Source organism: Moschus berezovskii, chromosome 16 (genome assembly GCF_049115385.1).
Source record: "Moschus berezovskii isolate FMDL1 chromosome 16, NW_MosBer_1.0, whole genome shotgun sequence".
NCBI lineage: Eukaryota > Metazoa > Chordata > Mammalia > Artiodactyla > Moschidae > Moschus > Moschus berezovskii.
The window spans coordinates 47,903,588-47,927,346 of NC_142475.1; the positions used below are offsets into that span (position 1 = coordinate 47,903,588).

Consider the following 23,759-nt stretch of genomic DNA (forward strand, 5'->3'; position numbering starts at 1 on the left):
TTTGATTAATTCATTTCAGATTTTCTGAAGCAGCTATCTCACCTGAGGCCAGAGGCAAATTCCTCGCCAAACAGAGGCTTTTCTTTTCTTCTTCTTTAAAACATTTTTTTTAAAATTTTATACTGAAGCATAGTTGATTAACACTGTCGTGTTTCAGGTGTACAGCAAAGTGATTAAGTTATACATATAGCAAGTGCTTTTTTTTAAACTGAAAATTTAAATGACATCAAATTGTGTAGACATCCTCTAGGAAAATCTTTTCATCATTGCTTCAGTTCAACTAACAGATACATATATTTTATCTTTAAGTGAAGTGAAAGTCACTCAGTTGTGTCCGACTCTTTGTGACCCCATGGATTATATAGTCCATGGAATTCTCCAGGCCAGAATACTGGAGTGGGTAGCCTTTCCCTTCTGCAGGAGATCTTCCCAACTCAGGGATTGAACTCAGGTCTCCTGCATTGCAGGGGGATTCTTTACCAGCTGAGCCACCAGGGAAGCCCCAGGCTCTACTACAAAGCCACAGTCATCAAGACAGTATGGTACTGGCATAAAGACAGAAATATAGATCAATGGAACAAAATAGAAAGCCCAGAGATAAATCCACACACCTGTGGACACTTTATCTTTGATAAAGGAGGCAAGAATATTCAACTGAAGCCAGCTCTTAACAGGAATGTTGTCCAGGCTTTATTAAAAAATAAATTATATAAACTTACAAGTAGAGACGGGGCAGCACGGCCCGACAGGTCTCTGTGCCTACACGCGGGAATGCGCACAGGCCTACTGTGTTTAGCGGCGTCATTTAGCTACGACTCTTCTGGGCTGAAAGACTGGAAACCACGGAGCTTCCCAACTGGGATATTGTAGGGGGACTGCTTAGGTGCATCTGTAGCATTAGTATTGGGTTTCGGGGACTGTGAAGAGCCGAGGAGGAGGTGAGGTGTTTTTGAAGCTTGTGGACTCTGTGCTGAAAAAGATTTTTGGTTTTGGGAGTAAGAAGGGCGAGTCGCCCTTAGGATCCTCCATCAGCCCGGGGAGAGATGGCGGTCATAGAATCAACTTCCAACCCGGGTATCGCATCCGAGACAAGGACCTCAGAAAGATCCAGAAAACTGCCTTTGTAGGAAACGTAGCCAAAGTGCAGCAGATTCTGTTCCTGGGGAAGAACAGCCTGAACGACAGGGACGAGGTGAACAGGACTGCCCTCCACTCGGCCTGTGCCAATGGCCATTCAGCAGTGGCATCTCCTCCTGGAAAGAAAATGCCTGCTTAACTTCTGTGACAATGAAAACAGGACAGTGCTGATGAAGGCCACAGAATGCCAAGAAGAGGAGTGTGCGACTCTTCTGCGGGAGCATGGTGCCGACCCAAATGTCATGGATGTCAGTGGGATCACCGCTCTCCACTATGCTGTCTTTTGCCAGAATATATCACTCACAGCCAAGCTGCTTTCCTACAATGCTGATATAGCAGCCAGGAACAAGGATGACCTCACACCACTGTCACTTGCTATACGTGAAAGGAAACAGCAAATGGTAGAGTTTTTAGCAAAGGACAAAGCAAATATACATGCAGTTGTTGAAAAGCATTCGCCAACTGATTTCTGAATATAAAGGAGAGACCTAAAACTCCTCCTGAATACAGCAACCCAGAGGATGAGAGTTCTGAAGAATACTCTTTAAGCAGGTTTTCCAACAAACCTGGTGTTGATTCATGGCCTACATCAGAATATTTTTAACTTTTCTTAAATATAAAAAATATGGTCATTCTAACAATACAAACATTGGAGAAGTATATAAAAAGTGAAAGTTTTCCCTTTATTCTTCTCCCAACCATTCTCTCTTTTGAGGCGAGCTGTAGTTTGTAGTTTATCTTTTCATACCTTTTTTTTTTTTTTTGCTTTTACAGATAATATGTGAAATTCAGGGCAAATAAATAGGATGATTGAGCATCAGTTCTTTATGCCCCTACTTAAGTTACTGATGGGCTTATGTTCCTTAATTACCTTTAACTTTTTCCTTAAAATTGCCAATTTTGGAAAATACAGAACTGCAAAAAGGAAAAAGTGCTTTGCTTTTTCTTCTTTTTCATGAAAATTCTTTCATGTGTTATGTATACTATGAGTTTCTTTTATGTACCTTTACTTATAGATTTGGTTGAACTAAAATGGGATTATGTTTTTAATATTGTTTGTCAAGCTTTTTTTCCCACTCCGCAGTGAGTGAAAAATTATATAAATTGACAAGCTGGTGCTAAAATTCATGTGGAAACATGAAGTCCCTAGGATAGCTAGAACTTGTTTTTGAAAGTGAAGAACAGCTTTGAAGATCTGATTTCAAATTTTATTATAAAGCTTTAAGATTCAAGTCAGCATGGTGGTTGCATAATGACAGACATACAAATTAATGGAACAGAATAGAACCATACAGATAGGGTCAGTTGCTTTCTGATCAACAAATGATATTAAAACAATGAATGTTGGTGTGGGGAAAAACTGAACTTTGTCCTCTTGACTTTTCCCTCATAATATGCATAAAATTTAATTTGAAACAGCTCATATGCCTAAACATAAAAGTTGAAACTCTAAAAGTGTTAGAGGAAAACAGGACAAAATCATAACCAACTTTGGGCAAGTGTTACTTAGAACAGAGAAAGCACTAACTACAAAAGAAAAAAATTGATAAATTGGACTTCATCAGAATCAAAGCCATCTGCTCTTCTAAAGAAACTGTTAAGAAAATGAAAAGGCAAGCCACAGACTGGAAGAAAATATTCACGATCCAGAAGACTTGTATCTAGAATATGTGAAAAACTCCAGTTGTAACTTAACAATAAGAAACCAAATTTTTAAAACGTTCGAAAGATTTAGACAGATACTTCACAAAAAATAGATATGCAAATGGCCAATAAGCACATGGAAGAATGCTCGATATCATAAACCATCAGGGAAATGCAAATGAAAACCACAGTGAAATAGCCTAGCTCAATTAAAAAAACCTGACAACACCAAGCTTAGGGGAGAGCTGGAAGCAAATCTGATCTCATTCTTTGCTTGTGGTACTGCCGCTTTGGGAAACAGATTGGCAGTTTCTTAGAAAGTTTCTTGTGGAGTTTATTTAGCGTGTACTTACCGTATTACTCACCATTTACCTAGGAGGCATGTAAACACGTGTCCACAAAAAGATTTTGACATGCGTGTTCTGAGTGGTTTTATTCATAACAGCCCCATACTGGGGAAAACCCAGATGTCCATCCATCAGCAGGGTAAATGGTTGAGTAAATCATAGTATTCATCCAATGGAATACTATTCAGACTAGTGAGAAACATAACCACCTCACTGGAGGAGCTCACAAACCTTATGCTGATTAAAAGAAGATAGATGAGTACTGTAATGTTTCCATTATATATTTAGAAAAGGAAAAGCTAATGTTTAGTGATGGCAGTCAGACAGTGGATTGACTGGAGTGGGAGTGAGGAATAAACTGTAAAGGGTCATGAAGGAACTTTCTGGACTGATGAAAATGTATATGTTAATTTCACTGTCAGTGTACATTTATGTGTTAAAGTTCAGCAAACTATTCACACTTGTGTACACATTTATTAATATTAGTACGGTTCATAAAATAGAAGCTTTGGGTCAACCATGGTTTTGGATGCTTTGTTTAAATGATGGAGGTCAGGCCAGTGAGAAGAGTTCTGTTCTCCTCCCTTCCCAGGACACAAACGTGGTATAGGCTAAATCATAAAATGATTTAAAACAAGTATATGTGGCACTTGTAAAAAAGAGTAGGATTTTGGCGGGAGTAGGCTGTTGGTTCTCCTTGTGAATTGCTGCTCATTGTTTAGTTCTGCGTAGCTCCTAACTAAATCTTTGATACCTCAGAACACATGCTAAAATATTAAATTCAAATTTCTATATTAAACATAGTATTCCTTTTCCTTTTCCAGTAACTGAGAAAACTTAAGTAGTGGTTTTTGTATGGGTGGATGACCTTTGAGCTCTTCTTATACAGTGTTAGAACAGAATTTGGTTTCCAGAAATGCTGTTTTAAATTCTGTGTGGAATATTTTTTTTTTTGTCTGTAGGGTTTCAGAATGAATGTACCCCTATGTCTGCGTTTTTTTCCCCTCTCCTTGTTTTATTTTCCTTCTCCAATAACTCAGTAATCTAGTTCACTAATTTTTCCACTTTCCTTTGGCCTGCAGGGATTACATAACTTAAAATAGTTAAGATAATTTTTAACCCAATGCAGTTTTTTGCTAAATGACACAAAATAATACATGCATATACAATTTACATTTGTGAATATTTATTGTTTTTTAACATAATAAGTTTTAACTTGATAATTTAACATTAAAGGAGTTTATCATATTGCCTAATAATGACCTTAAAAAAACTTACAGTTTTTAGAATAGCACTCTGAAGACGTCCTCTGATGTTGGCCCAAGGTGATAGGGAATTTCCTTTTCAGAGTTTTGAGGAAACCAATGAAGTGAATGTATTTTAAAAACTGCAGTAGTTTTTATGTCCTCTTGGGACTGATGTATTTCCCCAAGTGTAGTATATTTGTGTTTATGTGGTTTAAAAAAATACATTAAAAAATCCAGCTGTGCAGATTAGTACTCATAGAACTGAAGTTTGTGCTGATAGCCATGATGATAAAATATCTTTTTATCAGAACATCAGGGATTTCTATAAATCACTTAACATCTTTTTTAGTATCTTTATAAGAGGAATTTCTGATATGTGTGTTTTTACACAATCAAGTTATATATTTTAAACAAGAACTAACCATTTGATGCTTCTCATTTTTTTTCTTTAAATTGAAGTATAGTTGATTTAAAATGTGTTAGTTTCTGGTGTAGAGCAAAGTGATTCAGTTTTTTATATATATAAAATACACACATGTATGTACACACATATGTACAAATACACACACACACTGTGTATATATATGTTCTTTTTCATTACAGGTTATTGCAAGATACTGAATATAGCTCCCTATGCTGTGCAATGGGACTTTGTTATTTATTTGTTTTATATGCAGTAGCTTGTATTTGCTAATCCCAAACTCCTAATTTATCTCTTCTTCTCCTTTTCCCAGTGATAGCCATAAGGTTGTTTTCTATGACTGTAGATCTGTTTCTGTTTTGTAAATAGGTTTTATTTTTATCATATATTAGATTCCATATATAAATAATATCATATATTTGTCTTTCCCTATCTGACTTACTTGACTTAGTATGATAATCTCTTTAAGTTCATCCATGTTGCTGCAGATATGATGGCACTGTTTTAAGTGTATAAAAATCCTAAATTGGTTTATGGAATCTTTATTTATTTTTATTATTGTGGTAAAAAAGATGTAAAATTTACCATCTTGACAGTTTTGAAATGTACAGTTCAGTAGTGTTAAATATATTACACACTGTGCTTCCCTTTTATTTTTAAGGTAACTTCATTTCAGTGCACATGGATCATTATCACCCAGAACATTAATAAAGGTTATGTGAGATTTTTATTTAATTTTAAATCACTTGTCTAGAATTTTAAAAAGCTGATCCTGACACCAGTCTTGATAAACTTCAGGGTTTTTTTTGTTTTTTTTTTTTTTTACTGATATCTTGCATTTTCTTTTTATCATGAGCTTCTAATTGTAACTTCTGTTCCTTTAGGGTATCTCTCCCATCTTTGTTTTTCTCATTTTTTTCTTTTTCTCGCCTCTTTAGAGTATTATTTCTTAGAAACAAAGAATAAGCAACACAAGTGGAGGAAGCAGATATGTTCACCTCAAGTCCATTACTTTTTAACACAAATTCAGATTTTTTTTTGTCTCCAGAAGAGTTGATCTTTTCCCATGAAACATATTCTCTTAGGATATGTCCAGGTGAAGCAGTGGTGGCTGAGAAGCATGGTCATAATTAAATGAAGGTGTTCGTAAGAGCAGGGATTCTGTAAGACCCAGTGGCTGATTCTCCTACTGCCCAAGTCTTCTTTTAGCTGCCAGAAGTCTGTTGTAGAAAGGATGTAAACAGACATACATACGTGTGTGTGTATTTGTGTGTATTTGTGTATATTTGTGTATGTGTATATACAAGGGTCTTTTGAAGTAGGATATGCACTTTCAGAACTTCAGTAAGTTTTAATTTCATAGTTGTTCATTGTTTAAAGTATAATTTCCTCACAAGTGGAAAATAATTCCTAGAAAATTCAATGAAAGAAAGCCTAAAATTTTCCAAAGTAATATTCTTCCTTTTTCTGCTTTCTTTTCCTAGTTCTCACTTTTTTATTCTGTGTGTTTTACAATATTCACCTTGTAAGCTGGAAAAAAAGAAGACATTGGATGAGGCACTGTTCTGCCTTTCACACTTGGCAGCTTCCTGTTGTACTCCTCAGGCCAGCAGGGAAGGGACAGAATCCTACTCAAGTTGTCTCATTGAGACTCATGGTGTTCTTAGGAGGTTAGTAATAGCAGCCCTGTCCGTCCCCACTACACGTGCTTTCATTGTTAGGAATGTTTGGCTGTATCTTAAATGAATCATTAGCAGAAGCGAGATTCACGTTGAAGGATGGTTTTGAAGATTGTGTGCCTTCTGCTGTGTCTTGTTACCTTATCCTGCTGGGGAACAAGCAGTGTAACTTGCTGTGGATTAATTGGGTTTGTGCTACTCAGCATCATGTATTCACTAATTAGAAAACTGAATTTCCAACTTACAATACTTTTCTGATCTCTTATGACAGAAGTACTTTCAAACCATGCTTATAAGCCAGTTTTTAATACCACCATCTACAAAGAGCAAACTGCAGCACATTAATCAGGACTGATACTCACTCTACATCTCTGCATCTCAGTTTTACAAAAGAACTAGGTGTACTACTGGCTTCCTTAAATGAATACCTTCCAAAGTATGTTTAAACTATATGAGTTACAAAACATTGAATTTATGTGGAATATTTCAGAATAAATCAGTGTGTCAAATGAGTATGAATTTTAAGTCAAATCTGTGCATTTTGATAATACATAAAAAATTATGGAACTTCCCTGGTGGTCAAGTGGCTAAGTGCAGGGGGCCTGGCTTCAATCCCTGGTCAAGAAACTAGATCCCACATGCCACAACTAAAACCCAGTGCAGCCAAATAAATAAATAAATTTTAAAAATTACAAAGCATTTAAAATATTAATGAAGTTTATTAGGTTCACTGATAAATATTAAAAAACTAGCAAATGTGTAATGTAGTTAGTGGGACAGAAATTGAAAGTGTGAAGAACATTATAAACTTTTTTTTAAATTTAGGACTGGAGTATTATTTTTTGGAACACTTACTATTTTAGGAACATTTACTATTTTAGTTATGTAGTTCTATGTATGTTTAGTTTAGTTCTGTGTGCAGGTCAAGAAGCAACAGTTAGCACTGCACATGGGACTACAGACTGGTTCCAGATTGGGAAAGGAGTACGTCAAGGCTGTATATTGTCATCCTGCTTATTTAACTTATATACAGAGTACATCATGCGAAATGCCAGGTTGGATGAAGCACAAGCTGAAATCAAGACTGCCGGGAGAAATATCAGTAACCTCAGATATTACAGATGGCACCACCCTTATGGCAGAAACTGAAGAACTAAAGAAACTCTTGATGAAAGTGAAAGAGGATAGTGAAAAAGTTGGCTTGAAGCTCAACATTCAGAAAACAAAGATCATGGCATCAGGTCCCATCATTTCATGGGAAATAGATGGGGTAACAGTGGAAACAGTGTCAGACTTTATTTTTTGGGGCTCCAAAATCACTGCGGATGCTGATTGCAGCCATGAAATTAAAAGACACTTACTCCTTGGAAGGAAAGTTATGACCAACCTAGATAGTATATTAAAAAGCAGAGACATTACTTTGCCAACCAAGGTCCATCTAGTCAAGGCTATGGTTTTTCCAGTGGTCATGTATGGATGTGAGAGTTGGACTATGAAGAAAGCTGATCGCCGAAGAATTGATGCTTTTGAACTGTGGTGCTGGAGAAGACTCTTGAGAGTCCCTTGGACTGCAAGGAGATCCAACCAGTCCATTCTAAAGGAGATCAGTCCTGGGTGTTCATTGGAAGGACTGATGCTAAAGCTGAAATTCCAATACTTTGGCCACCTCATGCGACGAGCTGACTCACTGGAAAAGAGTCTGATGCTGGGAAGGATTGAGTTCAGGAGGAGAAGGGGACGACAGAGAATGAGATGGCTGGATGGCATCACCGACTCGATGGACATGAGTTTGAGTGAACTCTGGGATTTGGTGATGGACAGGGAGGCCTGGCGTGCTGTGATTCATGGGGTCGCAGAGTCGGACACGACTGAGCGACTGAACTGAACTGAAAATCACTGCAGATGGTGACTGCAGCCCTGAAATTAAAAGATACTTGCTCCTTGGAAGAAAAGCTGTGACCAACCTAGACAGCGTATTAAAAAGCGGAGACATCACTTTGCTAACAAAGGTCCTTCTAGTCAAAGCCATGGTTTTTCCAGTAGTAATGTATGGATGTGAGACCATAAAGAAAGCTGAGCACTGAAGAATTGATGCTTTTGAACTGTGGTGTTGGAGAAGATTCTTGAGAGTCCCTTGGACTGCATGGAGATCAAACCAGTCCATCCTAAAGGAAATCAGTCATGAATATTCATTGGAAGGACTGATGCTGAAACTGAAACTACAATACTTTGACCTTCTGATGCGAGGAAGTGACTCATTTGAAAAGACCCTAATGCTGGGAAAGATTGAAGGTGGGAAGAGAAGGGGACAACAGGATGAGATGGTTGAATGGCATCACCAACTCGATGGACACGAGTTTGAGCAAGCTCTGGGAGTTGGTGATGAACGGGAAGCCTGGTGTGCTGCAGTCCATGGGGTCGCAAAGAGTTGGACACGACTGAGTGACTGAACTGAATGAACTATTTTAGTTAAGTAGTTATTATGTCAGAGATGTTAATTTTATTTTTAAATGCCATATTTACCTAATATAAACAAACCAGGTACATTTCCAAACTAGACTTATCCACAAGGAATAATAAAGTGAATCATCAGTTTTAGGAGGGGTTAGTTATATTGACCAACCAAAAACTGATTTCTTCTGGTGCTCACATGGCACCCTTACAGCCTAACAGAATCAACAAAACTGTAAAGCAGCATTTATTTCCTTTTGAGAAAGGCTTTGGGCCAATAATAACAACTATCCTAATTTTTCTTAATTAGATTTTTACATAAATACCGTTATGTGACACTTTAGAAATACAGTAGAAGGTTTTAAAAAACATCCGAACTGTACTTAAGCTGTCTTATATGAAGAATAAAGTGAAGAATTGATAAATTTCCTTGATACAGATAACCAGTCATTTTAGCCTCAGTAATAGATATTCTTTGACTTGAAAACCTACATAATGGCTGTATTTCTTTACCTTATTTGATTATGTACTGTTTACTTTTTTTGGTCGTTGATCTGCCCCTCACATCCCTTGGTGATCATACTTCTTAAAACTCTATTTTGAATTCCTCCCTGAACTTTTCAGTGTTTTAGAATTGCCACCAGGCCAGGCTGAAGTTCAGTCCTGTGTATGTTTTAGCCTACTTGTCACGAACGCATGTGTTGTACCCAGCCAGACTTCTTTAGCCAGTATTGACTGATCCTTGGTTCTGGGAGTCTTTCTGCCTATCCAGATCCTATTTGTGCTTTACAGCTTGGGAGATTAAGCCTCATTTAACTTTCTGGACCAAGCCAGCACACTTTTATTTCACATTTTGATGAAATTGCTGCTGTTGTTCTCTGTACCTTCCATTTGGTATATAAGCTGTCATACCTTGCACAGTTCTTAGAACATCAGTAAATTCTTTTATTATTTATCTCACTTCCTGGTCTTCCTTTGATATCTTCCTGAGAGCAGAGGCCTGTGTCTTCTACTTCTGAATCTATACTGAGTTCATTTCAACAGCATCTGCTTCTATTTAACACTATTTTGCACATAATGAGGCCACACACACACAAAAAAAACCACACACAGAATTTATAAAGTCAGATTTTTAGAACTAGAAATGTTGATCGAATGTCATTTAGAGTTGAGAATATAGTCTTATACCTGTGGATTTGGTGGTGGTGGGGAATAGTATCTTCTTAAAGTCTTAGTGAGGCTTGGGTATGTTTTATTGTTACCTCTGTTATTTTTATTTTAGCAGTGTCTGTATAATAGTTTTTCACTTAGCTCCTTTTTAAAAATAACTTTCAAAACATCCTTAACATTTTAGATATGTGATTATTTTACAGAAAGAATTTTCAAGCAGTTTAAATGGTACTACTTAATGCTTGGAAACTGATTATCAAACATTTAAATTGAAACTGTTTGTACCTGTGAACTGTTTTTTTACTGAAAGCTGGAGTACTGTGATTATTGGCCCCTCTGTGCAGTAACTCCGAAATCTATGTTCTACTCCCAGCTGTGCTATTTATATATGTTATTGGTGTAACTATTACTCTGTTGGTAGTCTTTTGAGTGTATCTGGAAATGTAGTCCACCTCCTGAGGAAAAAAAGAGAAAAAATAGTAGCGCTTACTACCATTATTCCCACAGAGCTTCAGAAATCGGTACAAAAGTTTTCATATTAATTTCACAGATGCTGTTATTTTGCATTTATTTCATTTCAAAACAGTATTCAGTGTCTTTGAAAGAAACACAGAAGCTGAATCAAGGTCAGTGTTACAGAAGAGGGAGAAGAGAATGGTTTTAGGAGTTTGTATTAAAGGAATAGCAGTGGTTAAAGGGAAGAGTCTAGGCTACTTGTAACTTGCATTTCTTTCTGAAAAAGAATCTTCCCTCATGACCCAAGGAGTTGGTATGGTGTTTTGAAGGTCATGCATACAGTGAAACATAATTGGGTTTTCTTTTCCTTTCGAAGAACTGTAGGAGATTTCTGCTTTGCATGTCAGTTACAGGTGTTGTGTATAGGTTTAGAGTACGTGTGCACACTATAGTCACTTCACTCAGGTCCAACTGTTTGTGACCCTATGGACTTTGTGACCCGCCAGGCTCCTCTGTCCATGAGATTCTCCAGGCAAGAATACTGGAGTAGGTTGCCATGCCCTCCTCCAGGGGATTCTTCCTGACCCAGGGATCGAACCCACGACTCTTATTAAGTCTCTTGCATTCGTAGGCGGGTTCTTTATCACTAGTGCCACCTGGGAAGACCATAGAATTAGAGTACACTGACCACTAATATCCTACATCTGTCTTTTGTATTTATGAATCTTTAGCATATTAAGGGGTAAAAGGTGTCTCCGTTGTCAGAACTCAAGGTCAGAGTTTTACCTTGTATTCTGCTCAGGTGTGTGAATTGTAACCACTAGCGTTCTCCTGAGATCTCTTCTTTGCAATACCAGAATTCTAGGAAGGAATAGTAAGCATATAGTAAGTTTCCCCAAGCTATCCTTCCAAGTAATTTAAAAAAAAGAAAAAGCCTATTTGTTTGTCTTAGTTGCGGCATGTGGGATCTTGTTGCCTGACCAGGGATCAAACCCAGGCCCCCCTGCATTGGGAACGCAGAGTCTTAGCTACTAGACCCCCAGGGAAGCCCTCCAAGTAACTTAAAGAAAAATGGCTGCTTAATTTCATAGGATGGTGTTTCTTGTTTTCTGAATCTTATTTACAGACATGTACTCATGCAGGTAATGGAAATATAATTCTGAATCAAGTGCTTAGGGAAAAAGCCTTGCAATTGAGAGTTAAAACACAGTTTTTGTTGTTTTTTTTCCTTCCCTCACCAGAGCCCTTGAGTATTGCACTAAATATTTCAACCTTGAGCCCTTTCTGAATAGTCAGTTGTGACTAAGGTCATATTAGAGGTGGTTCACATGGAAATACCGAATATCCTTAATGTTGTTTCTTAGATTCGTCGTTTGTGTTCGGTGCTGTGTGACTCCTGGTGCAGATGCTCTGTAACCCCAGTCCCTAAGTGTTCCCTGCACCCTTCACTGCTTTAGACCAGCGTGCTTTCACTAGCCTCTGTCCTCTCTCCACAACCTTCACTTTTCAGATACCACTTTTTTCCCTCAAATGTATCACACGGGCACTGTGGTGGCATGAGGGCTCTCATGCGGTTTGGGGAGCTGCACAGATTCTGCATGGAGACCTGGATTGGGGCCTGTGGCTTTCGAGGGAAGGCAGTATAGAGAATGACAGTGCTGGCAGGAAGGCCCGAGATTCAGGTTTGGGGAGCTGTTACTTAAAGCTCCCCCCATTCACCTCCCAGGTGCAGACTTGCATTGATTCAGTTCAGTGTTTGTTCATTTCATTGCCCCCCTTCACTGTACCTCACCCTCCATCTTTTACCAAAATGAATGGTGATGGTTAAGGGATCTTTCACCGAAAATGATTTTGTTGGCTAATTAATATCTTTCTGTGTGTTTTTATTTATCTTCTTTTATGGTCAGATTTACTAATTTCCCCCTTTGCTTGTCTTCCTTTACATTGCAAAAGAAGATTTAGAGAACTGCTCTGCCACCAATAGGGGTTTCTGGAGGCAGAAATAACACTGGAATCTGTAGTGCTGAATGCTTGAAAGGCATTTAAAAACATTTATGTCTGACCATATTGGAAAAAATATGAAAGAGAATATATGTATAACTGAGTCACTTTGCTGCACAGCAGAAATTAACACACATTGTAAAGCAGCTGTATGTCAGTAAAATTTTTTTTAAATGTCTAATTGAAAATGGATGGGCACCATAGAAGATACGGGATTTAATTGTTAACGTTCTAAAAGTCCATAGATGAGGGTGTTCCTGTGAAAGAATACTCTGTGGGCTGAAAAAGGACAGTGTGCCATATAATTTGGTTCTGAATTAGATGATTTAGAAACGCTACAGATATTCAGAGAAAGGAACAAATATCGTTGACTTTATGTAGAGATTCCTTGTTTCCAACTAGAACAGGACTTTATTCTTTGGACTTATTATTTACAGTGTTATCTGTTTTATATGGCTTCCGTGGTGACTCAGATGATAAAAAAAATCTGCCTGCAATGCAGGAGACCCAGGATCGATCCCTGGGTCAGGAAGATACCTTGGAGAAGGGAATAGCTACCCACTCCAGTGTTCTTGCCTGGAGAATCCCATGGACAGAGGAGCCTGGCAGACTGTAGTCCATAGGGTCACAGCAACTGAGGAAACAATTGTTTTGTAAAGTCATCTGTGATACAAATTGATGGTCCAATCCAGCATGTTCCATCCAGTCCATAAAGATTCATTGGATTGAAGTGAACATATTTTTCTGTATCGGTTACTCTCTTTCCCTGTTGGATAACTGTTTGCCTCAAATGAGATACCTTAAAATGGAAAAAAACTAGAAAGGTCTGTGGTAAAGAACCACTTTGTTCGGCCATTGTACTGAAACTCCAGATGGGCATCAAACACATCAGAGCACGCAAACGGAAGGGATCATCCCTACCTCAGAATTCCTATGCCGATAGGCATGGACTCCAAAACGAAACTGTTTATTTTATAGAATCTTCCGTTAGAAGGTAGAATATTGCCTTGCTCCTTCTGTTTTTTGGTATAAAACTGTTCTTTAATGTCGTGAGGCAATGAATAGTAGAGTGGTCAAAAGAGTTTAGGCTGTGCTCGCAGACAAATAGGGTTTCAAGCCTCAGCTCTTTCATTTATGGCCCCGTGACAGTCACCTATGGGATTAGCACATGGACTTGAAAGTTCACATGTTCCTTGTTTACAGCTCGAGAGAGTACAACTCTTAATTAGCATTTTTACACTTCCGCATTTATGGACTTTAGTATATACCATCTGCTTTAGTTCTCCAAGGTCCCCTTGACTCTGTTTTGCTGTTTCCAATTCACTGCATTTTCTCTCCAAAAAATTATATTTTTCCTTTTAAAGTCAGAATTGCTGTTATCTTCAAATTAAAGTTGATTAAACGTTTTCCCCATGTATTTCATGTTTTTTTGCTTATACTGTTTCTTCTCTCCCCTCCCCTTCCCACTCTGTATACTGCATTTGAGAGATGAGTTAAGTTTGCACTCAGTCTTAAGTGTAAAACTTGAAAGCTTTAAATGATAACTTTTCCCCAGTGATCTGAGATTGGCAACTGAGGTAATGCTCCGTCCATCTTTTCCTGGTAATAGAGACTTGAGTCACATCTGCTGCGCGTTTCACACAGCAGCATCCTTTCCCTTTACCATTTTTGTGCCATTCTTTCAGTCTTCTCTGTTTATGTTTTGCCATCGTTGGACCCAGCAGTATTGCATATAGTATTCAAGTGATGGAAAAAAGTTTTATAATAAGGGAAAGAGTACCTCTTTTTCCAGTACACTCCTCATAATGGCCAGCATTTTCTTGACATCATATTGAACAGTTAAAAAATTTATATATTACATGCAGAACAATCCATTTAAAAACATCCAGTTCTATGTGTTTTGACAAATATATATAGACAGATACAGTCATGTAGGTGCTTCCCAGGTGGCGCTAATGGTAAAGAACCTGCCTGCCAATGCAGGAGACAAGAGACACAGGTTTGATCCTTGGGTTGGGAAAATACCCTGGAGAAGGGCGTGGCAACCCACTGCAGTATTCTTGCCTGGAGAATCCCCATGGACAGAGGAGCCTGGTGGGCTACAGTCCATAAGGTTGCAAAGAGTCATACATGACTGATGTGACTTGACACGTCACATAACTACCATATATAGAACAGTTCTATTCCACCCCGCCCCGCCCTCCTACAAATTACGGTGCTCTTTTTAGGCAACTTCAGCCATTACACATAGCACCTCACAAGCCCTGATCTGTTGCTGTAGTTTTCACCTCTTCTGGATTGTCATAGAAATGAAATCTCACAGCTTTGTGGGTCTGGCTGTTGTGGTATCAGTTCATTCCTTTTTATTGTTGATAATATTCTATAGTATGTTGTGTCACAGTTTATTGATCCACTCACTTAAAAGACGTGTGGGTTGTTTCCAGGTTCTGGCAGTTATGAATAAGACTGCTGTAAACTTTTGCCTGCAGATCATATGAATATAACTTTTCTTTTCTCATAGATAAATACCGTTAGCTTATGTATTATGTGCATATATTCTTTGGTGAAGAGCCTATTTAAATCTTTCGCTTATTAAAAAAATGGATTTTTTTTTTTTTGGTAGTTTGGAGAGTTCTTTTCATATTCTGGTCAGACGTCTTATCAGATGTGCTGATTTGTAAATATCCTACCAGGATGTGTTTTTCTGTTTTTGTTTTTTTTGTCTTTTTGTAAGTTAAGTTTTATTGGAAAACGTCTAGTCTCGTTTGTTTACATGATCATCTACAGCAGCTTTGCACTACAATGGCAGACTTGAGTATTTCTTCGAGTATTTTTCAGAGCATCATTTTGCAGGCCAGTGACAGGGTTGACAGAGCCCTTGTGGCCCGTGAACCCTAAAATATTTACTATCTGATATTTTTACAGGAACAAGTTGCCCCCTCCTGTCCTAAAGCTCCCATTTGACATGTGTTCTACCCTCCCCCACTATATTTTCTTCATCTTTAAACTCTTTCATGCTTACCTCCTCTTTGCCTCTGTGGCATTCTTTTTTTTTTTTTTTTTTAATTTATTTTTTTATTGAAGGATAGTTGCTTTACAGAATTTGTTGTTTTCTGTCAAACCTCAACATGAATCAGCCATAGGTATACATATATCCTCTCCCTATTGAACCTCCCTCCCGTCTCCCGCCCCATCCTACCCCTCTAGATTGATACAGAGCCCCTGTTTGAGTTTCCTGAGCCATACAGCAAATTCCTGTTGGCTGTCTATTCAGAATGTGTTTTGTTTTTTCATTTATCAATTTTTCTTTGATACATTGTTCTGAGCATTGGTCTTAATACCATACCAAAAACAAGCTTTAAAAAAGGCATCTAAATATTCTTGTGTGCATTAATGTCCGCTTATGGTTTTGATTATTCTGTTGTTTTCCTTCTTTTCTTTAACCTTGCCCTTCCTCCCTTCAACTCCCCCAATATACACACACACGCACACACACACACCTTTCCTTATTTATTTTTAAATTAGGTCCTTTAGAACAATACAGTAAATATCTATGCTCCCCAAAAAAATCAATCCTGTCACACTTACGTTTAACAGACTTTGAAACAATGCAGCTGTATAGGGGAAATGAATTCTGTTCTCTGTCAGAGTTGGAAAGGACTGCTTGTTTTAACAGCTACTGAAGATGGAAGCGTTTATGCCATGGTCATATAGCTTGTCAAAACTGGGTATGTTCCTGTGTTTAAAATATTTGGGATTTTCCAAAAGTTACCATTTCCTCTTGATCCTTCTTAAGGAGGGCTTGGTTTCTGATTACAGTTAACCCCTACTTCACTGTTAAAACTGCCACTGAATAGACTTAAAATATGTAGTCCATTTAGAAAAATGATTAAACTGCTTACAAGTGTCGGCATACCATTTGTGAATGGTAGACATTTAGAAACGTTTTGCATCCGTGATAAGTGATATGTCAAACAGTCCTCATTTTTCCTCAGTAAAGTGCTAGAATTTATGTATACACATCTAAATGAATTTGAATTTCACAAACGTAATTACATTTTCCCAGTTTTCATTGTAAATACATGCTCTGTAGAGACATAGTTTTGTTATGAAAAAGCTAATGTTAAAAATTGATAAGAGATGAGGATCATCATACGTCCGTTTAACAATGCAGAGTTATTAGCATGGGTGGCTTTGGGCATAGACTTTTAATTTCATTTTATGAAGTTTTTTAATTTGGCCTTTGAAAAAAGTTTTTGTTATTTAGGTGATGTGTTTGGCCAAAGACCATATTAGAATCAGTATTTTTAAAATAACATTTTAAATAATAGAGATATTTCAACCCTCTGATTATGTAGAAATAAATGGTTTTGTGTTAACTGTGGCTCTTAAACAGGTTTGTTACAAGAAAATCTCTTGGTGGGTTGAAATAACCATGAACATAAAATCTTCCATTGACCTCTTTTTAAAGTCTCATGTACTGTAATTAACAACCCTTTAAATATAAGGGTGCTGTTTGTATTGCTAGTTAAATTCATAGTTAAGACTTGTAGGGCAGCATTTATGTGTTGTTTTGTCTTGACTTTAATAACTTGGGATTTTCCAAAAGTTACCATTTCCTCTTGAAATGAAGGTATAAATAGTGAATTTTCAATAAAATATACTGGAAAAATACATGCTACATTCTAATACATGTAGCTGATAACTAACTGGTCTAAAAAGTAAACATATGGCTAAAAGTGACAACTCTTTATTTCCCTTGCCATCATTACTGTTTTACTCTAGGCTTTGTGATTTATCTATTGACACTAATTTGACTTTAGAGGCATATAAAATGTACTGAAAAATTTGCTTGATTACATCTGGTAGATTTTATGTAGTGTAGAATGTTGATACATTTCAAATAAAAAATAATTTAACTGTGTTTGTTATAGTTAATGCAGAGTAGGGTTAACTTTGGGCTTCCCTGGTGGCTCGGTGGTAAAGAATCACCTCCCAGTGCAAGACATGTGAGTTCAGTCCTTGGATTGGGAAGATCCCCTGGAGAAGGAAATGGAAACCCACTCCGGTATTCTTGTCTAGGAAATTCCATGGACAGGGGAGCCTGGTGGGCTTCCGTCTATGGGGTCACACAGAGTCGGACACGACTGAAGTGACTTAGCAGCAGCAGCAGCAGTAGGAGCCTGGCAGACTATAGATCTTGGGGTTGCAAAAAAGTCAGACATAACTGGCAACTAAACAACAGCAGCAGCAAAGGGGTAACTTCAACATATGTGTCAGAGTTTTTATGTCTACTTTTCTTTCCTAATAGATTATAGCAAAATTTGTTTCAGCAAAATAAAGTTTAGTCTAGGAAAAGAAAGAAGCATAACAGAGATGGAACTGAGAGAGAAAAGGACTATAGAATAAGACAAGATAAAATGATTCACCCAGAAAATAAAGTTTTAGGGCACGGTATATGTATTTTAAATGCAAATAAAATATAGAATGATACACACAATGTTGATTAGAAGGAAACTGCTTCTATCTAGTTCCGAAAGATTTTTATTAGCCCAGAAGGAAACTCTGTATCCATTAAAAGCTGCTCCCATTTCCCTGTGTTGGCAGCCCCTGCAAACACCAGTCTTTGTTCTGTCTCTGTGAATTTACCTCGTCTGGACATTTCATTATAAAAGGAGTCAGACAATATGTGACCTGTTATGCCTGGTCTCTTTGACTTAGCACAATATTTTCAAGCTTCTTCCATGCTATAGCATGCATTAGTAGTTAATCTTTTTCACAGCTGAATAATATTCTGTCATCTGAGTATACCATAGTTTGCTTACCCATTCTTCCATTAGTAGACATTTGGGCTGTTTCTACCTTTTGTCTATTTTGAATAGTGCTGCTATGAACATATGTGTGTACGTGTATTTGTTTGAGTATCTGTTTTTACTTCTTTGGGATACATACCTAGAAGTGGGATTGACGGGTCCTGTGGTAATTCTGTGTTAACTGTTTGAGGAACTGCCCACTGTTTTCCACAGTGGCTGCATCATTTTATATTCCTGGTAGCAATGCAACTAGCTTCCTATTTCCCCACATCCTCACTGACATGATATCTGTTTTTGTGATTGTAGCCATCTTTGTGGGTATGAAGTGATACCTTATTGTGGTTTTGATTTGAATTTTCCTAATGACCAGTGATATTGAACATCTTTTCTTGTGCTTGTTGGCCTCTTGTATAGCTTCTTTGAAGAAATATGTGTTCAAGTCTTTTGCTCTTTTTCTTTTGCAAAGTCACATGGCATATGGGATCTTAGTTTCCTGGCCAGGGATTGAACCCATGTCCCTGCAGTGGAGTCTTAACCACTGGACTGCCAGGGAAGTCCCAGCTGATTTTTTAATAGGGTTGTTTGTCTTTTTTGTTGTTGAATTGTAAAGTTCTTTATTTTAGATTCTAGACCCTTATCACCTATATAATTTGCAAATATTTTTCTCCAGTTCTATAGTCTTTTCATTTTCTTGGTTAAATCCTTTGATGCACAAGCATTTTGAATTTTTATGAAGTCCAATTTATCTATTTTTCCTTTTATTTTTGGTGCCAAATCCAAGGCCACAAAGATTTACTGCTATATTCTAAGAGTTTCATGGTTTAGTTCCTTTTTTAAAAAAATATATTTATTTATTTATTGGGCTGCATCAGATCTTAGTTGTGGCATGTGGGATCTAGTTCCCTGACCAGGGATTGGGCGTGGGCCCCCTGCATTGGGAGTCTTATCACTGGACCACCAGGAAAGTCCCATGGTTTGAGTTCTTATGTTTAGGTTGTTGATTCATTTTAGTTAATCTTTGTATACGGTGTGAAATAGGAGTTCAGTTTCATTGTTTTTCATGTGGATATCCAATTGCCTTTTGTCCCAGCACTATTGATAATTGTTGAATAGACTGTCCTTTCTTTTGAAATTGGGAAGTGTGAGTCCTTTAACTTTGTTCTTCTTTTTCCAATATTGTTTTGGCTCTTTGGAGCCCCTTGGGATTTTAAATTTGTTGAAGATTGGTTTTCCAGTGGGAAAAAAACAGCTATTGGAAATCAAATCATTAGAGTAGTTAGGCTAATATTGCCATTTTAACAATATTAATATTCAAGTCCATGAACATAGGATGTTTTTCCATCTGTTTAGGTCTTTACATAGAGAATAGACTTATGGACATAGGGAGAGGGGAGGAAAGGGTGAGATGTATGGAAAGAGTAACATGGAAACTTACATTACCGTATGTAAGATAGATAGCCAACGGGAATCTGCTGTATGGCTCAGGAAACTCAAACAGGGGCTCTGTATCAACCTAGAAGGGTAGGATCGGGAGGGAGGTTCAAAAGGGAGAGGTTATATGTATACCTATGGCTGTTTCAATTTGAGGTTTGACAGAAAACAACAAAATTCTGTAAAGCAACTATCCTTCAATAAAAAAATAAATTAAAAAGAAAAGCAAAGATCATGAAAAAAAAACATATTTAAGTCTAATTTCTTTGAGGAATGCTTTGTAGTTTTCATTGTACAAGTCTTTCACCTGTTTGGTTTAATTTATCCCTCGGTATTTTATTTCAAATGCCATTATAAATGGAAAATTGTTTCTTAATTTTCTTTTCAGATTGTTCTTTGCTGGTGTATGGAAACACAGTTGTTTTCTGTACACTGATCTTGGACCCTGGCAGAAGGGACATGTAAAATAAATTTTGAATGATAGAATTTGATGGCCAAAATAATGTGGGAGAAGCATAGTCCAAACATAGGAAACTCATTGAGCAACGATTTATTAAACTACCTTTTGTTTGGGTGGTAGAGGGAAAAAGAATAATAGTATTAGGGCGAAAAGCATGTGTAATAACTCTAAAAGAAAGCATATAGGACAGCAAAATGTAGCGAAAGGGCAAAGAAAAGATGAATTTAATCCAGATTTAATGATGTTCCCTGTTTTGTGAAAACAGCCAGCCATTTTGATCATACCATCAACTATTTGATGTTAAATGAAGTAATGAATGTAACAGTAACCTCAAAAATTGGCAAAGCATTATAGAAACGTAAGGAGAAATTATTACTTCTGTGCTATTGGTTTTTATATCAATTTGTGTATCAGTCAGCTAACAGGGAGATCAGTTTGTTTTTTGAGACTTTGACTTTAAAGGGTTAATCAGCAGTACAGTATGACTTACTTGCTTTGGGGAACAAAATTATTTATTTATTAGTTATTAAACATGCTTCCAGTATTGAAATATGTAGTGTACAGAACTCTCTAGCCTTTATTCTTCCCCTTTTCACATTTTAAATCATTGGAACAATAGTTTCTATAACAGGATTTTTTGTAATCCATGATTCTTAGGAGGACAGCTGTTAGGGCTGTGTTTTCTCTCCCTCTTGCTGTAAGAATGGTGAGTTAAGTGTTTTTGTTTGTGCTCACTACAGGAACAGGGAAAATAAGAGGTCGACTTTTAAAAAGAGAGACAAGGACTATAAAATCATTCTCTCCCATAGTCTTTCTAAATTCTAAGAACGCAGGTAAAAATTACCCTTGTTAATTGTATGTTTAGTCAGAGAAGTGTGAAATCATTTAGCTCCTGTGTAGAAATAGTTTTGTTTAAATACAGTATTCTCTGCTTCTATCGAAGTGGAGAGAACCACTTAGTCTCAGTCAGAATCACAAAAGAGGTAGCTCAGTTTGAGAAACTTCATGTGTCATTAGGTTAACGTTCGTGTGGTATACATGTAGGACAGAAGGATGAAAAAAAATCCCTTATGATGGAAACTGCAAATTTAAGTTCCCTCCATCTTTTTCTGTACCTGATGTCCATACCAGGTTTGGCTGCTGACTCGACTCCAGACTTTTCTGTTGAATTTTGGGTCACGACCTTAGAACCCTTTTCAGCCTCCTGCTTCAGTCAGGATTTCAGAGTTAGTAGGTGACAGGCAACTGTTTGCATTTTATATCAAATGAAAGTTTCAAGAGGGTAGTTGGCTAGTTCTTCATTTTATCCATCCATCTGTCCACAATGCCCAATGGTGTCTGACACAAAGTAGAGGCTTGATAAATGTCAAAATAAAGAATAGATATCTGAGAGAACTCTACTCAATACTCTGTAATGTCCTATATGGAAAAGACTCAAAAGAGCTGACTTGTCCAGTCGCTAAGTCATGTCCAACTCTTTGCCACCCCAGCCCACCCCATGGATTTTAGCATGCCAGGGTCTTCTGTCCTTCACTATCTCTCGGAGTTTGCTCAAACTCATGTCCATTGAGTCGGTGATGCCATCCAACTATCTCATCCTCTGTCGCCCGCCCCCCACCCCCGCCCCGCCTTTCCTCCTGCTCTCAATCTTTCCTAGTATCAGGGTCTTTTCCAGTGAGTCAGCTGTTTGTATCAGGTGGCAAATCAGAGTGGTGTCATCTGCATTTCTGAGGCTGTTGATATTTCTCCTGGCAATCTTGATTCCAGCTTGTGATTGGGCTTCCCTGGTGGCTCAGAGGGCAAAGAATCTGCCTGCAGTGCAGGAGACCCAGGTTCAATTCCTGGGCCAGGAAGATCCCCTGGAGAAAGGCATAGCTACCCACTCCAGTATTCCTGGCCTGGAGAATTCCATGGGCAGAGGAGCCTGGTGGGCTACAGTCCATGGGATTGCAAAGAGTCGGACACGACTGAGCGACTAACACTAAAAAAGAGTGGATATATGTAAAAGCAATCACTTCACTCTACACCTGAAACTAACACAACATTGAAAATCAAATATACTCCAAAATAAAAAAAAGAACAAGCATCTGTCTTAGAAAGTATTTGTGCGACAGGCAGGCTTGAAGCTTCTTAACTTTGATTCTTTTAAGCATCAGAATCTGTTCCCCTTTAGGTGGATATTTGCATGCTTTTATTAGCTTAGGTCAGCACCGTCTCCCTTCTGGTTTTGAATACTCTTGCATGTTCTTCATACTGAGCGTGGCTGATCTGGACACGTGCCATACATATGGTTGACATCTTATAGTAACAGAGAAGTACATTTGATGGCTCGATCAGTATTATTTCCCAATACATAACAGCTTAATTTTGTCAAATTTGCATTTAAAACATTATAGACAGTGCGCTAATTACTGTGGTGTCAATGTGGATTTAGACAGCTGACAGAGCAAACGTTTGAGGACCAACAACAGTGCCAGAACACCTATAATTACAGCAGGCTTTCGTTGGCCTCATCTTTCTCAAAATAAATTCATTATATTGGAGCTGTTCAAATCTCGGAGAATAATAAACCATCAACTTCTTCAAAACCCACTCTACAAGAAGGATAAATGTCTTGTTTAACTCTCGTGTGAGTAAAGTTCTGTTATTTTTTTAAGATAGCTGTTAGGCAAATGTATTTTTCATAGAGGACTTTAGCATTAAGTAGAGGCTTGTTTTAATTATCATTAATATTAAACTTTTAATAATATCCATGGAAGAGTATTTTTCTGGTTGATCCGTTGTCGAAATTTTGTTACTGAAGTTTAGAAACATACAGTTTTAAATTTCATCAAAGATGCAGGTCTCTTGTCCCTATTCCCAGAACTGCTATATTTAGGATTATGTCACATTAAAAATTTTTTTTCTTTGCATTTTTTAATGCATTTCAGATGACTGTGTAGTAGTCATAGGATACAGCTATCCTGTGCTAAGACTACGTATTATGTTTACAAAGCATATGTCTTTTGGGGAATATGTTTGTTACTGCCTACAGAGGGGAAGAACGCACAGGTCACCTCTGAGTTTCTGTCCCAGCTGTCCTTTGGGAAAATCTGTGAGAAGGCATGGGCTTCCTTCTAATTGATTTATAATTAGAAGCGAATTTTGTTCTTTCTAGCTTTTGAGAATAGCTTAAACTAAAGCCATATCAACAAAACATGAAAATAAATACTTGTAAGATTCAATCAGATTTATGATTTGGCATTTATAAATATCATACAGTTGTATAGTGATGATATTTAAAAATAACTGTTTACATCATTTTTATAAATACAGTGCCCTTACAGTCTGAGAAAAGATGAAAATGACATATGTTTTCATATAATTTGTGATGCTTTGTAATTATAATCAAAAACTTTGTCATGCCCTTGGAGAGGATAGACTGTGCAAATAAAGAGAGTGATTCCTTTTTTTAAAGGAGAAATGGTTTTCTTTCTGATGGTTGCAGAACATGATAAAATCC

The 23,759-nt window shown here is 37.4% G+C and overlaps 1 protein-coding gene and 1 pseudogene across 11 annotated transcripts in view; both read left to right on the forward strand.

The window, feature by feature from the left end:
* The window catches only part of LOC148775248 (ankyrin repeat domain-containing protein 26 pseudogene), a 31,482-nt pseudogene extending 9,604 nt beyond the window's left edge, over positions 1-21,878 (forward strand).
* Positions 1-23,759, forward strand: part of NCOA2 (nuclear receptor coactivator 2) — a 295,183-nt gene that overhangs the window by 30,864 nt on the left and 240,560 nt on the right. The window lies entirely within an intron of this gene.